Source organism: Trichomycterus rosablanca, chromosome 10 (genome assembly GCF_030014385.1).
Source record: "Trichomycterus rosablanca isolate fTriRos1 chromosome 10, fTriRos1.hap1, whole genome shotgun sequence".
Taxonomy (NCBI): Eukaryota; Metazoa; Chordata; class Actinopteri; order Siluriformes; family Trichomycteridae; genus Trichomycterus; species Trichomycterus rosablanca.
Window position 1 is genome coordinate 8,153,391 of NC_085997.1, and position 15,845 is coordinate 8,169,235.

The 15,845-nt window shown below is 40.5% G+C and overlaps 2 non-coding genes across 2 annotated transcripts; one reads left to right on the forward strand and one right to left on the reverse strand.

Moving 5' to 3' along the window:
* The first annotated feature begins 8,962 nt into the window (after positions 1-8,962).
* trnal-cag (transfer RNA leucine (anticodon CAG)) lies at positions 8,963-9,045 on the forward strand. Its single transcript has one exon. It is a non-coding gene; the product is annotated as a tRNA-Leu (tRNA).
* Positions 9,046-11,589: 2,544 nt separating this feature from the next.
* trnaa-agc (transfer RNA alanine (anticodon AGC)) lies at positions 11,590-11,662 on the reverse strand. Its single transcript has one exon. It is a non-coding gene; the product is annotated as a tRNA-Ala (tRNA).
* Positions 11,663-15,845: the final 4,183 nt, after the last annotated feature.

The window sequence follows — 15,845 nt, forward strand, 5'->3', positions numbered from 1 at the left end:
CATGAGAAATGATGTACAAACACTGAAGGTTCAACTAAACTGAGCTCTCATAGAACACTCAGTGTCATCACAATGATGTCACAAAGGCAGAAGGTCTCAGTGCTGCAGCGCTGCAGGTGATGGTGTACATTTAAATTTCACCATTTGTTTATTTTTCATTATTTTACTCAAATGATTTTAACACCCCCCCCCCCCCCCCCCCACACCTAATTTATGAAAAATGTCTTTCTTTGATTTTACTGTGTTAATTATTTCTTTTATTTGTGCTTTTAGTGATAATTACTGTAACCTTACACAACATGTGTATCAAATACATTTACATAAATCATTTTTAGTCAAAGAATAAATAATGAATGGTAGAAAACAGCTGCTGAAGAAACACTTTTTAACTTTTTTAAATGCCCCAATCAATGTTATGAAAGCGGTAGAGAGGAGATGGATATACTGCATATAAGGTTAGGGTATTCAACACCAGCTCAGACTGAAGAAGTCATTCGGATTGAGTGACGAAACGTATCTCTACAACAAAATTGTGTCCAGATGAACTGATTCAACTTTGTGGATAATTCAAACAGGGACTTGAACCCTGGACCCTCAGATTAAAAGTCTGAAGCTCTACCGACTGAGCTACCCGAGCTCTGCAAACAACTTTAATCCTCACAAGCATGTGACTTAAATTACAAACTTTAACATACGTTGTCGTGTAGAATTAATATAAAACGTTTTATTTCTGTTTCGGCTCTCTTGAAGGTGATTATATAAAGTTTTAGGTGAAGTATGTTGCTGCTTACACACACAAAGAAAAACATCTCTGGAGGAAAATTTAGCAGGTAGATTACAAACAGATTCCTTTCTTTCACCTTTTTCCTGTATCAATTGCACGATTGTTTTCCAGTCCTTAAATGTTATGTGCATTTATTTGTGGCAAAATAAAAAAGTCCATAAAAATCTAATTGAGTTAGCAAAGAACCTTGAATTATACTAAATAGTTCTTCAAGTAGAAACAGTTCTAGCAAGAACACAAAAAACCTAAATAAACACTTCTTAAGACTTCTTAGTCTTAGTTTTTTATTATTTCAAATGCCATTCATTATTTCAAATGCCATTCATAATTTATAATCAATCACTGATTTGTGAGATATCAGCAGTAGTAGATCATGTTTAACTGGTTTAATATTGTTTAAGCGCTGATTATCGGCTGTTTTTCGTGAGTATGTTGGGCGGTTTTCCATGTATTTTGGCGGAGTTTTAAATGCGCAATCTGGGAACCCTGACTGAAGCGTTCATTCATATTTTGGAGCGATGTATGTTTGTATGCTAGAATATAAATAACATCTTTTACAAACTGCTGTATATTTACATTGACATTTTCCCTTCTGTCTAAACCTTAAAATTGGATTTGTAAAAGTAAGCGATACTGTGGATAATATATTTAATGAGCTGAACTAACCGAGAGAAGCGCTAACGGTGGTGGAAGAGTCTAAAAGGGTTTGGAACAAAGTCGTATCATCATAGCAGTACAACACAGTTTTGTCCGTAGTATCCGAAAATATCCAGAAGCTAATATACAAAAAAACTTTTATTTTAATAAACTTACCTTGTTGAAAAAAGTATGACCACAATTTCTAAACAAACACAGTATCCGCTGCTGCAGTCTCTACACAAACTTTTCTGCACTGAAATCGCAAGGACACATTTTATGGATATTACGGTAATGCACTGAAAACTCGTCCTACAGTCATGCAAGCACATACAGCAGTGTGTGAGTTTACACTAATCAACCATAACATTAAAACCACCTCCTTGTTTCTACACTCACTGTCTATTTTATCAGCTCCACTTACCATATAGAAGCACTTTGTAGTTCTACAATTACTGACTCTAGACTGCTCACTCTGTTCTTCAATGGTCAGGACCACCACAGAGCAGGTATTATTTAGTAAGTGGATGATTCTCAGCACTGAGAATCAGGGCAGTGGTTCATTATTCCTGGTTCAATCGATTAAGACTCCCATGAAGTCACCCAAATGTCAAAGCATCCCCACACAATCACACTTGATAGATGGCGGCGCCCATGTCGGCAGCGGCTGCATCGGCTCACGATAAAAACACCGGTAAAAACACCGTTAGGGAATCTGGCATTGTCCGAAATCGCGCAGAAAGACTGATCTATGATCGTAACAGCTTGTTGTTACTGCATAAAACGATACAAACGAGTCCTGTTGATTCAAATACTTTGGATACGTTAAAAGAGCTCGGCTTGCTACGCTCACCTGGAGAGGCCTGTACAACACCGACAACTCCTACCAACGCTGCCCGTTTTCGGAGGAGACGCAGACGGTGTACGCGGAGGCGCAAGCGGGGTACCCGCGGAGGAGCTAGCGCTAGGCTAAGAGCTAACCCATGCAGAACACCGATGCCGTCTATATTGCTGGCCAACGTCCGCTCCTTGGAGAATAAACTGGACTACCTCAGACTGGATTTAACAAGAAAACGGGAGGTGAGGGACTGTTGTGCTTTAATCTTTACCGAGACCTGGCTTAACGACGCGGTTACGGATGACGCGATTAGCATGGAGGGGCTAACCATCTTCCGAGCAGACAGATCTGGAGCTCTGAGTGGTAAAACCCGTGGCGGTGGAGTGTGCATTTATATAAATAAAAGATGGTGCAGAAACGCTGACAGGATCTATTCTTATTGCTCTCCGGACATTGAACTTTTGTCAGTTAAATGCCGTCCCTTTTATCTCCCAAGGGAATTTTCCACCATAGTCATCAGCGCTGTTTACATACCCCCCGACGCAGACGTAAAGGCAGCCCTAAACACCCTCTATGTTTTAATGAATGACTGGCAAACCACCTATCCTGAGGCAGTATTTATTGTTGCTGGAGATTTTAACCAAGCAAACATGCGGAAAGTTCTCCCTCACTTTTACCAACATGTGGACTTTGGGACAAGAGGCGACAATCTATTGGACCATGTGTACACTAACATCAAGGGAGCATTCAAAGCATCCCCCCGCCCCCACCTTGGCTCTTCTGATCACATAACTGTGATGTTAACACCCGCATACAGACCCATGCTCACCAGAACTAAACCTTCCACAAGACAGGTGAGGATCTGGCCTGAGGGAGCCACAACAGCTTTGCAGGACTGCTTTGACTGCACTGACTGGTCTGTTTTTAAAGATGCTGCCACCAAGGACCAAATCACAGATGTCAGTGAGTATGCTGAAGTAGTCTCAGATTACATACAAAAATGCATGGACGACGTCAGTGTCACAAAAAACATCACTGTCCGGGCAAACGAAAAACCATGGATGACTACTGAGGTTCGGGCTTTGCTGAAAGAAAGAAACTCAGCTTTTAAATCTGGCAACACTACTGCCCTCAGGTCTACCAGGGCCAATCTGAACAAGGCTATCAGAACGGCAAAAAGAGCCCATGGGCAAAGAATTCAAGGACACTTTCAGGACCACAGAGACACAAAGAGCTTGTGGCGGGGAATCCAGTCTGTCACAGACTACAAGTCTACTCCTCAAACCTGGGATGACAGCACTGACTTTCTAAACAACCTCAATAACTTTTTCAGTAGGTTCGAAGCTCTTAACAATACACCTGCAGTAAAAGTCACACCGCATCCTGACGACCCAGTGTTAATTCTGGACCCATCGGACGTCCGTCGAACACTAAGGAATATAAATCCTCGAAAAGCTGCAGGTCCTGACAAGATACCTGGTGGTATGCTCAAGAGATGTGCGGATCAACTGACTCTTGTCCTAACAGACATATTTAACATCTCCCTGAGTCAAGCTGTTGTTCCATCATGTTTCAAAACCTCAGCTATTATCCCAGTTCCAAAAAATCCACAGTAACTAGTCTAAATGACTTTCGACCAGTAGCACTCACCCCCATAATAATGAAGTGTTTTGAAAGACTAGTCAAGAACCATATAACATCTGTCCTACCTCCATCACTTGATCCTTTTCAGTTTGCCTACCGCCCTTGCCGGTCTACTGATGACGCAATTTCAACTGCTCTTCATCTAAGCCTGGAGCACCTGGAGAAAAGGAACTCACATGTACGGATGCTGTTTGTCGACTTCAGTTCGGCTTTTAACACAATAATCCCCCAGCATCTGTCCAGCAAACTGGTCACACTGGGACTAAACACCACACTGTGCAATTGGATTCTGGATTTTCTCACAGACAGACATCAGTTTGTGCATGTAGGCAACAACACATCAACCACGGTCTCACTGTCTACAGGATCTCCACAAGGATGTGTGCTGAGCCCTCTACTGTTTACTCTGATGACCCATGACTGTTGTGCTAAGTCCAACACAAATCACATAATAAAGTATGCAGATGACACAACAGTTGTGGGACTCATTCTGGACAACAACGAGACTGCATACAGAAAGGAGGTGAGACTCTTTGTGGAATGGTGCAGCAATAACAACCTGGTCCTGAATGTTGATAAAACCAAAGAGATGGTGATTGACTTCAGGAAAAAACAGCCCATTCACACCCCGACCTACATCAATGGCACGCCGGTTGAAATTGTCCAGAACACGAAGTTCTTAGGGGTTCACGTTACGGACAACCTGACCTGGTCCTTGCACACCTCCTCTCTGGTCAAAAAGGCTCACCAGCGATTGCATTTCTTACGCCGATTGAGGAGGGCCCATCTCAGTCCACCAATCCTCACCACTTTCTACAGAGGCACAATAGAGAGTGTTTTAACCAGCAGCATCTCTCTCTGGTATGAGAGTTGTAACATCTCAGAAAAAAAGGCCCTCAGGAGAGTGGTTAGGACAGCAGAAAAGACCATAGGGGTCAGACTTCCACCTATTGAGGATCTGGCTCAAAAGCACCTCTTGTCAAAAGCCAGGAGCATCATTAGTGACTCCACTCACCCCTGTCACAGACTGTTCACCCTTCTGCCCTCGGGTAAAAGGTACAGTAGTCTACGCTGCAACACGGACCGGTTCAGAAGAAGTTTCTACCCAACTGCCATCAGACTTCTCAAATTAACCCAAATCTGATAAATATTTTCATCTATGGATATAACATGTGCAATATCCTTAAATCTTAACAAGCAGTAACAAAATGTGCAATAACAAAATGTGCAATAATTATCATTATGTATAACCACTGTGAATTTTTCTGCATGTGCAATACTTTAACTACAATGTGCAATTTTCGTAATGTCAGTATTATTATTAGTAGTATTATTTAACTTTACTATTCTATTACTATTCTATATATATTTCTTATTTTTTAAACCTGTGGTGTTTTTAACGTGAACCAATGCACGTAATCTCGTTTTTTCTGTACACTTCGGTGTACAGTAAAATGACAATAAAGTAAATCTTGAATCTTGAATCTTGAATGTTTGTCAATGTAAAAAATCAAACAAAACGATTAATTACAGAGCCTAAATGTCTTTGTAACACTTACAGACTGACCTGATTTTTGATGCTGTGTTTCAGTGAGCAATGACGCAACGAGTTTCATATTACGTGATGCCCTTAAATGATCATAATGTTTCTGCCCTGGAGAATGCGGGCATCACTCCCGTTACCTCTCGCATGCTAAGGGAGCGCTCTACCATTTGAGCTAATTCCCCTGACGAAGAAACCACCTTTACCCTTTGTAATGTACTAACAGAGCAGAGCGTTGATGCTGCATTATGTAGACAAAATAGTGCAGGATAAACCAACTGTTTAGTGCAGTGCAATAACAAAGCAGCTCTGTGAAGCAAGAACTGAAACTATAAAGCATGTAATTCAACATAAAATATGTGGCTATTAATATCTAAAACTCAGCGCATTATTAGGCTGCACATAAATATAGATTTAAACTGTCCTCTATTTACTACAGTCTGTTTGCAACAGCTGGGCGTACAACTAGTTGGTGTGGAGAACATGTTACACATGTAGTGTGCTATTATTTCAAGCTGATCAAGTACATGCTATTTCACTTAGAAATATCTCACAAAGTACAAATTCTTCAACTTTCTAAATAAACCATGTAGTACGGGACATTACCGCTTACCCAACGCAGTAATAAATGACTCGCCCGAACAGGGACTTGAACCCTGGACCCTGATGCTCTACCGACTGAGCTATCCGGACTCCTGCAACCTGCTTTAATCCTCACAAGGATGTGACATAAATTACAAACTTTAACATACTGTACGTTGTCCTGTAAAACTTCAATTAATATAAAAAGGTTTTATTGCCAAAAGTATTCACTCGTCTGCCTTCACACGCATATCAGAATCAGAATCAGAATCACTTTATTTCGCCAGGTATGTTACACATACGAGGAATTTGCTTTGGTGATAAACTCAATGATACACACAACAGTCCACATAGTAGTACAAACAATACACATAATAGTACAGACAATTACACATGTATGACATGTAACATAGAACATATTTAACAGACCCGACAGCACACGGACTGTTAACCAGTATTTACCAACATTTGCCCAAGAGAACAACTTTGGTTAAAAAGTGTTACAGCTCTGGGGAAATGTGTGTCTTGATGTGTTTGTTTTTATTGTCCTGAGTCTTCTGCCAGATGGAAGAGTTTGAAAAAGGTGATGTCCAGGATGAGAGGGGTCTACTGTAATTTTGCCGGCACGCTTCAGCACTCTGCTGTTGTAAATGTCCTGAAGCGTTGGCAGACTGCATCCAATGATCCTCTCCGCTGTCCTGATTATACGCTGGAGTTTGGCTCGTTCGTGTGATGTTGAGGAACCAAACCAGATGGTGATAGACGATGTGAGGATGGACTCTATTATTGCTGTGTAGAACTGGATCAGCAGACTCTGGGGCAGGTTGAATTTCTTCAGCTGTCTCAGGAAGAACATTCTCTGCTGAGCCCTCTTGGCGATGGAGAGCGTGTTCTTTTCCCACTTTAGGTCCCTGGATAAGGTGGTGCCCAGGAACTTAAGTGACTCCACCACTAAGGCCATAGAGCCATTAATTGTGAGGGGGTGTAAGGAGGGTGCGTTGCGCCTGAAATCCACCACCATCTCTACAGTCTTTTGTGTGTTGATCAGCAGGTGGTTGTCGCTGCACCAGGAGACCAACTGCTCGACTTCCTTTCTGTAGGCAGACTCGTCACCATCGGTTATGAGGCCCACCACAGTGGTGTCATCAGCAAACTTAAGGATCTTTACAGCTGGTTCCTTAGAAACACAGTCATTGGTATAAAGACTGAAGAGAAGGGGTGAAAGCACACAGCCTTGTGGTACACCAGTACTTAGGTTCCGCTGGTCTGAAGTGTGTTTTCCTAGCCGTACCTGCTGTGTCCTATTAGTCAGAAAGTCCATGATCCACCGGCAGATGGCATCCGGCACTGACAGCTGGGACAGTTTAACCTGCAGCAGCTCTGGCACTATGGTGTTAAAAGCCGAGCTGAAGTCCACAAACAGAACTCGAACGTAGGTTCCAGGACTGTCGAGATGCTGTAGCATGAAGTGCAGGGCTACGTTGACTGCATCATCGACAGATCTATTTGCTCTGTATGCAAACTGCATGGGATCCAGTAAAGAATTTGTGATGGTCTTTAGGTAGGCTAGGATCAAGCGTTCGAAGACCTTCATGACTACAGATGTCAGGGCTACAGGTCTGTAATCATTCAGTCCAGAAATGTTCATTTTTTTGGGGACTGGTATGATGGTCGATGTTTTGAAGCATGAAGGAACAGAGCAAAGTTCTAATGATCTGTTAAAAATGTGAGTGAAGGTAGGCGCCAGTTGATTGCTGCAGTGCATAAGGGTGGATGGAGAGATTCCGTCTGGCCCAGGAGCTTTTCTCACCTTTTGTTTCTTAAAGAGTCTGTTAACGTCCCGCTCGTTGATGGTTAAAGGAGCCGGGGACAGAGGTGAGAGAGCCAGGGTGGAGGAGGAGGAGGATGAAGAATTAGCTGAGAAAGGCTGAGAATTGTCTTTATTGTATTCGAATCTGCAGTAGAACTCGTTCAGGTCGTTGGTGAGTTGACGGTCATTCAGGAGAAGGGGGGTCTTTCGCACCTTGTAGTTAGTGATCTCTTCAAGGCCCCTCCAGACTGAAGTTGGGTCGTTAGCAGCAATCTGGCTTTTCAGCTTTTCTGAATATTCCTTTTTTGATGATCGGATACCTTTCTCCAGCTTGTATTTGAACTTTGACTTGCATATGAACTTGAGTGACTCCCATTCTTAATCCAAAGGCTTTAATATGATGTCGGCCCACCCTTTGCAGCTATAACAGCTTCAACTCTTCTGAAAAGGCGTTCCACTTCTTAGTGCTACATACGTACATCAGTTGTATTCCACACAGATCAGCATGCAATGAAACTTTCCAACGCAATATTAACTGGATTCATATTATGCCATCTAGTGGACGATTGAATAGCCTACAACAAGCACAAACAGGGTTTGAGTTCTTAATAAATAATGCAGTCAGTTTAAAACCCAACAAGAAGGTTGTACCTAATACACTCATACCAGAGAAAACACACCCTAACATGCTAGTGCTGTTACAGTGCTAACAATGGTCCACCCACAAAACATTATTTGGTCAGTTGGAGATCTCATATGGGGCTCCCTTTCAAATATTTGATTTACAGCCTAGTGACAAAGTGTACAGTGCAGCAGATGGGTTAGAGTCAGTAAATTTATCATACATAATAATGTGAAAAGATTCAGGAGTTCGTACAAATATTAGTTTGTGTGGTGCGGGAGTGGTGTCAACAGTGTCCAAGTTTGACAGAATGGTTTAGCAGTCTAAGGCACTGTATTCAGTATGCAGTATTCGCTGGAGGGGTGGGTTCAAATCCCACTTCTGATAGCTCATGCTTTATACAAATTTACGTCTTTAACCCTCTACCATACATAATAATGTGAAAAGATTTGCACAAATCTTAGTCGGTGTGGGCGAAAGTGGTATCACTGACATCCCAGATAGTCAGGATGGCCGAGCGGTCTAAGGCGCTGCGTTCAGGTCGCAGTCTCCCCTGGAGGCGTGGGTTCGAATCCCACTTCTGACAATTCCTGCTTTATACAAATTTACATCTTTAACCCTCTACCATACATAATAATGTGAAAAGATACAAAAGTTCGTACAAATCTTAGTCCTAGTTAGTCTTTTTTTTATTATTGTTTCAAATGCCATTAATAATTTATAATCACTGATTTGTGAGATATCAGCAGTAGTAGGTCATGTTTAACTGGTTTATTATTGTTTAAGCGCTGATTATCGGCTGTTTTTCGTGAGTATGTTGGGCGGTTTTCCATCCATTTTGACTGACATTGAAATGCGCAATCTGGCAACCCTGGCTGAAGCGTTTATTCACATTTTGGAGCGATGTATGTTTGTATGCTAGAATATAAATAACATCTTTTACAAACTGCTGTCTATTTACATTTTCTCTTCTGTCTAAACATTTTTGGAATTAAGTTTGTAAAAGTAAGCGATACTGTGGATAATATATTTAATGAGCTGAACTAACTGAGAGAATCGCTAACGGTGGTGGAAGAGTCTAAAAGGGTTTGGAACATAGTCGTATCATCATAGCAGTACAACACAGTTTTGTCCGTAGCATCCGAAAATATCCAGAAGCTAATATACAAAAAACATTTATTTTAATAAACTTACCTTGTTGAAAAAAGTATGACCACAATTTCTAAACAAACACAGTATCCGCTGCTGCAGTCTCTACACAAACTTTGCAAGAACACATTTTACGGATATTACGGTAATGCACTGAAAACGCGTCCTACAGTAATGCAAGCACATACAACAGTGTGTGAGTTTACACTAATCAACCATAACATTAAAACCACCTCCTTGTTTCTACACTCACTGTCTATTTTATCAGCTCCACTTACCATATAGAAGCACTTTGTAGTTCTACAATTATTGACATGAGCACCACAGAGCAGGTATTATTTAGGTGGTGGATGATTCTCAGCACTGCAGTGACATGGTAGATATAAAGATATAGACATACTTTATTTGTCATATATACATAGTACAAAGAAATTATTTCTTTGCATATCCCAGCTTGTTTGGAAGCTGGGGTCAGAGTGCAGGGTCAACCATCGTACAGCACCCCTGGAGCAGACAGGGGCCTTGCTCAAGGACCCAACAGTGGCTGCATAGCAGAGCCTGGATTTGAACCGCCAATTCTGGGTAATAGCCCAAAGCTCTACCCACTAGGCTACCACTGTGGTGGTGTGTTAGTGTGTGCTGTGCTGGTATAAGTGGATCAGACACAGCAGCACTGCTGGAGTTTTTAAATACAGTGTCCACTCACTGTCCACTCTATTAGACACTCCTACCTAGTTGGTCCACCTTGTAGATGTAAATTCAGAAACGATCGCTCATCTATTGCTGAGTTGGTCATCTTCTAGACCTTCATCAGTGGTCATAGGACGCTTCCCACAGGGTGCTGTTTGCTGGATGTTTTTGGTTGGTGGACTATTCTCAGTCCAGCAGTAACAGTGTTTAAAAACTCCAGAAGCACTGCTGTGTGTGTCTTATTGCAGGGAAGACACACACACACACACCCATAGGGCAATTCAGTGTCTCCAATTAACCCCAGGAAACCCACACAGACACTGGAAGAACATGCAAACTCCACACAGAAAGGACGCGAGCGGCCTGCCTGGGGATTGAACCCAGGACCTTCTTGCTGTGAGGTGACAGTGCTACCCACCAAGCCACCATGCCTCCCCTTAAATCTGACTCTCCTGCATAAATTCGTAATAAAATCTTCTGTCTTACTTAGCCTTCTGCTTCCTTGTATAGAAATAGGCTAAAAACAGGGGGTAGAAAGTCCTGCTGTCCACTGCAAAGGACATTGAATGAAATTGCTGTACATTTTTAAATCTTTTGAAACAATTTGATTATTAGGAAAAGATTACAAGAAAGATCATGAGCTGCCACACACCCACAAATGTGACATTACTAAAAAGCCCAGGGTGTACTCTATAAAGTACAGTAGTACTCAAATGGATTGCATCAATGGTGCTTGTGTTAGAGATCTCGGACACATGTTCCCACAGGGGACAAAAATGAATTGCTCTGTCTCAGAAGGATATGTTAATTAAAGCTCATAATGTCACTCATTACAGTTTAATTTAGAAATACAAGATCTGATAACTGACCTTACAAATTTTGAAGCAGATCTGTGATGGAAATGTTGTGTTTCAATAAACAATAAAAGTTATCAGGAGCAATTCCTTAGAAGGCCACCAAAAGGGTTACCAAAAGTACAGTTGTTATACATCAGGTGTGCCCATTACGTCGATCGCGATCTACCAGTTGTTCGCACAGTGCATACTGGTAGATCGCACCTCATTCTAACAGGTCAGCGTGATTTACATGAAATGTGGCCACTGTTTTTCTAATTTGCGGTTTGCCTCCACCTCCACCTAATATATTACAGGTTAGAACATAACATAAAAAAAACCTCTTTGTTTCTAAACTCACTGTCCATTTTATCAGCTCCACTTACCATATAGAAGCACTTTGTAGTTCTACAATTAATGACTGTAGTCCATCTGTTTCTCTACATAAATTTAAAACCTGGAGAATGCGGGCATCGATCCCGCTACCTCTCGCATGCTAAGCGAGCGCTCTACCATTTGAGCTAATTCCCCTGATGAAGGACCCTCCTTTAACCTTTGTAAATTGTAATGTACTAACAGAGCATTGATGCGTCATTATGAAAGGGCCAAAATAGTGCAGGATATGCCAACTGTTTAGTGTAGTGCAATAACAAAGCGGCTCCGTGAAGCAAGAACTAAAATTATGATGCATGTAATTCAACATAAAATATGTGGGTATTAATATCTAAAACTCAGTGCATTATTAGGCTGCACATACATATAGATTTAAACTGTCCTCTTTTTACTACAATCTGTTTGAAACAGCTGGACGTACAACTAGATGGTGTGGAGAACATGTTACACATACAGTGTGCTATTATTTCAAGCTGATCAAGTACATGCTATTTCACTTACAAACATCTCACAAAGTACAAATTCTTCATCATTCTAAATAAACCATGTAGTACGGGACATTACCGCTTACCTAATGCAGTAAGAAGCAACTCGCCCAAACAGGGACTTGAACCCTGGACCCTCAGATTAAAAGTCTGATGCTCTACCGACTGAGCTATCCAGGATCTGGAACCTGTTCTAATCCTCACAAGAATGTGACTTAAATTACAAACTTTAACATACGTTGTCCTGTAGAACTTCAAATAAAATAAAATAAAATGTTTTTATTTCTGTTTCGGCTCTCTTGAAGGCGATTATATAAAGTTTTAGGTGAAGTATGTTGCTGCTTACACACACAAAGAAAAACATATCAGGAGGAGAATTTTATGTTATGTGTATTTATATGTGGCAAAATAAAAAAAATCCATAAAAATCAAATTGAGATAGCAGGGTAATTCCTACTATTCGGTGCCATTTCAGGTTGGTAACTTTCTATAAAAAAGTGCAAAACCTTTCATGGTTTTATCATTTTATCTGAAGGAGGGCTTGTTAAAGTATAAGAAATATATGTTGGTCCAGCTCAGGATATTATACTTTAATAATTTTGACCAAATTTTTTGCATGTGACGTAGGACAAATGTCCCCCCTGTTACAGGACATTCTCTTCTCTATTAATAAGTGTTTTAAATGCAGTTATTTGAATATTTATATTTTCTAAAAGCTTAAATGTCCCTCAATTTATCCTGCAATTGTTTTTAAAGAACGTTTTTATAAACAAGCTTTATCTAAAAAAAGATACGTTGTTTTTAAAGGCACAATGTAATTTGAATACATTTCTTTTAGCATAAAAAGGAATTTCAATGGAATTTGGCTCCATTTTTAAATTATTTCATTTTACAGATTCATTCCCTCCAGGTAACCACAAAGATATGCATAATAATTGTTGATTTTATTTAATTAATATAAAAAAAACACACAGGTAACAGGGTGGACAGACGAGAAACAGGGTGGACAGGACGTAACGGGGTGGACATCATACAGTTACCAACAGTAAATTTCATTAAAAAGAAGCAACTTGTGTCCCCCACCCTCATCCCCCACCTTCAACCATCAAATGTACTGAACACCTAAAGTAATTATCAGGAACATTTTTCAGTCTAGTGCTCTCATATACAGTGGGGAAAATAAATATTTAATCCCCTGCTGATTTTGTAAGTTTACCCCCTTACAAAGACTTGAACAGTCTGTAATTTTTATCGTAGGTACACTTCAACTGTGAGAGACAGAATCTAAAAAATAATCCAGAAAAAAAACATTAAATAAAGGTTATAAATTAATTTGTATTTAATTAAGGGAAATAAGTATTTGATCCCCTACCAACCAGCAACAATTCTGACCCCCACAGACCGGTTATGTGCCCATGAGGCACACAAATTATTCCTGTCCCTGTATAAAAGACACCTGTCACAGAATCAGTTTCTTCCATTCAAATCTCTCGACCACCATGGGCAAGACCAAAGAGCTATCAAAGGACGTCAGGGACAAGATTGTAGACCTGCACAAGGCTGGAATGGGCTACAAGACCATCAGCAAGAAGCTATAATTTGAAAATGGAAGAAATACAAGATCACAGTCAATCGCCCTCACTCTGGAGCTCCATGCAAGATCTCACCTGGTGGGGTAAGAATGATTGTGATAAAGGTGAGGTCAGCCCAGAATTACACAGGAGGAGCTTGTCAATGATCTCAAGGGAGCTGGAAGCACAGTCACCAAGAAAACCATTAGTAACACACTTCGCCGTAATGGATTGAGATCCTGCAGTGCCCGCAAAGTCCCTTTGCTGAAGAAGGCTCATGTACAGGTCCATCTGAAGTTTGCCAATGAACACCTGAATGATTCAGAGAAAGCTTGGGAGAATGTGATATGGTCAGATGAGACCAAAATTGAGCTCTTTGGCATCAACTCCACTCGCCGTGTTTGGAGGCAGAGAATGCCCAGTGGGGATGGTGTTCTTGGGGTCATATCCAGCATTTCTCTGCTCCCAGCTCCCTTGAAATCATTGACAAGCTCCTCCCGTGTAATTCTGGGCTGACCTCACCTTTCTCAGAATCATTCTTATCCCACGAGGTGAGATCTTGCATGGAGCTCCAGAGCAAGGGCAATTAACTATGATCTTGTATTTCTTCCATTTTCGAATTATCGCACCAACAGTGGTCTCTTTCTCACCAAGCTTCTTGCTGATGGTATTGTAGCCCATTTCAGTCTTGTGCAGGTCTACAATCTTGTCCCTGACGTCCTTTGATAGCTCTTTGGTCTTGCCCATGGTGGTCGAGAGATTTGAACGGAAGAAACTGATTCTGTGACAGGTGTCTTTTATACAGGGACAGGAATAATTTGTGTGCCTCATGGGCACATAACCGGTCTGTGGGGGTCAGAATTCTTGCTGGTTGGTAGGGGATCAAATACTTATTTACTTTAAATACTTATATACTCTGCTTTCTCTTCCTTTCTCGCCATTTCTTTCTCTGTGCTCTCTTCTCTCTTTCACTGAGGTCTGACACTTTTTTTTTTCTACCTTCATCTCTGTCCTTTCTCCACCTCTCCTTCTCTTTACTAAGGTATCTCTGCCTTTTTTCAGGGTCTGCATCACGATGTGCCCTGTAGCGCCTCTGCTTTTCTGCAGCAGACAATGGTGCCATTCCCTGACAAATATATGCATCCCATTTAACTAATCTTTTTCAACATATATAACAAATAAATTCATATTAAATTAATAATAAATACCAATACTTCATCTTACTTCCACCCTATTACTATGTGTCCACCCTGTTACTGTGCAAAACAGTAACAGGGTGGACAGTAACAGGAGGGACATTTTATGCTAAAGTTAGCATTACTGCTCATGTGATATACAGCAGGCTAGTTCATGGCGACCACAGACAAAGATTTTTAACCTGTTTATTAACCATATTTTAAAATTACATAAATTTATAACTTTCCATTATAAATTAGCATAACAGAGTGGACATGTTATGCTTTACCGCATCAGTAAACCTTTCTAAAACATTGAAAAAAGAATGAATAAAGTATGATACCTACTCTGTTATTTGTGGATGATTTCCCTCCAAAAATTTATGCTACTTCCTGGTAGTCATGTGACTAGAGGAAGAGTAAGGGGGCATGTCCAGACAAATTTTCCATCACAGTAACAGGGGGGACAGTTGACTCAGGGACACAACTTATTTTAAAGACTTTAAATATTAAAAATGTATTAATAACAAAATATAACATTTGGTGAGAGATATTATAAATAAGGCTATACAACAATAATGAAAAATTTAGAATTTGTTTGATTTTTATTACTTATATTTGTAAATGAATTTGAGAAAACATGATTGGGGACATGGCAGATAAGCCTACTTGCACTAAAATCAGAGTGGTTTTTTTTTAATTAAATAATCCTGGGAACACTTCATTGTTTTCTATGGTGGAGGGGGGTTAATCATGTAAGACAAGCTTATAGAAATAAGTATTAGCCTATTTTTACACAAAATATACCATATTACATCATGGGGACTCAAATGGCACCGAATGCTAGGAATGACCAGCAAAGAACCTTGAATTATACTAAAGGGTTCTTCAAGTAGAAACAGTTCTAGCAAGAACACAAAAAACCCTAAAGAAACACTTCTTAAGACTTCTTAGTCTTAGTTTTTTATTATTTCAAATGCCATTCATTATTTCAAATGCCATTAATAATTTATAATCACTGATTTGTGAGATATCAGCAGTAGTAGGTCATGTTTAACTGGATAAATATTGTTTAAGCGCTGATTATCGG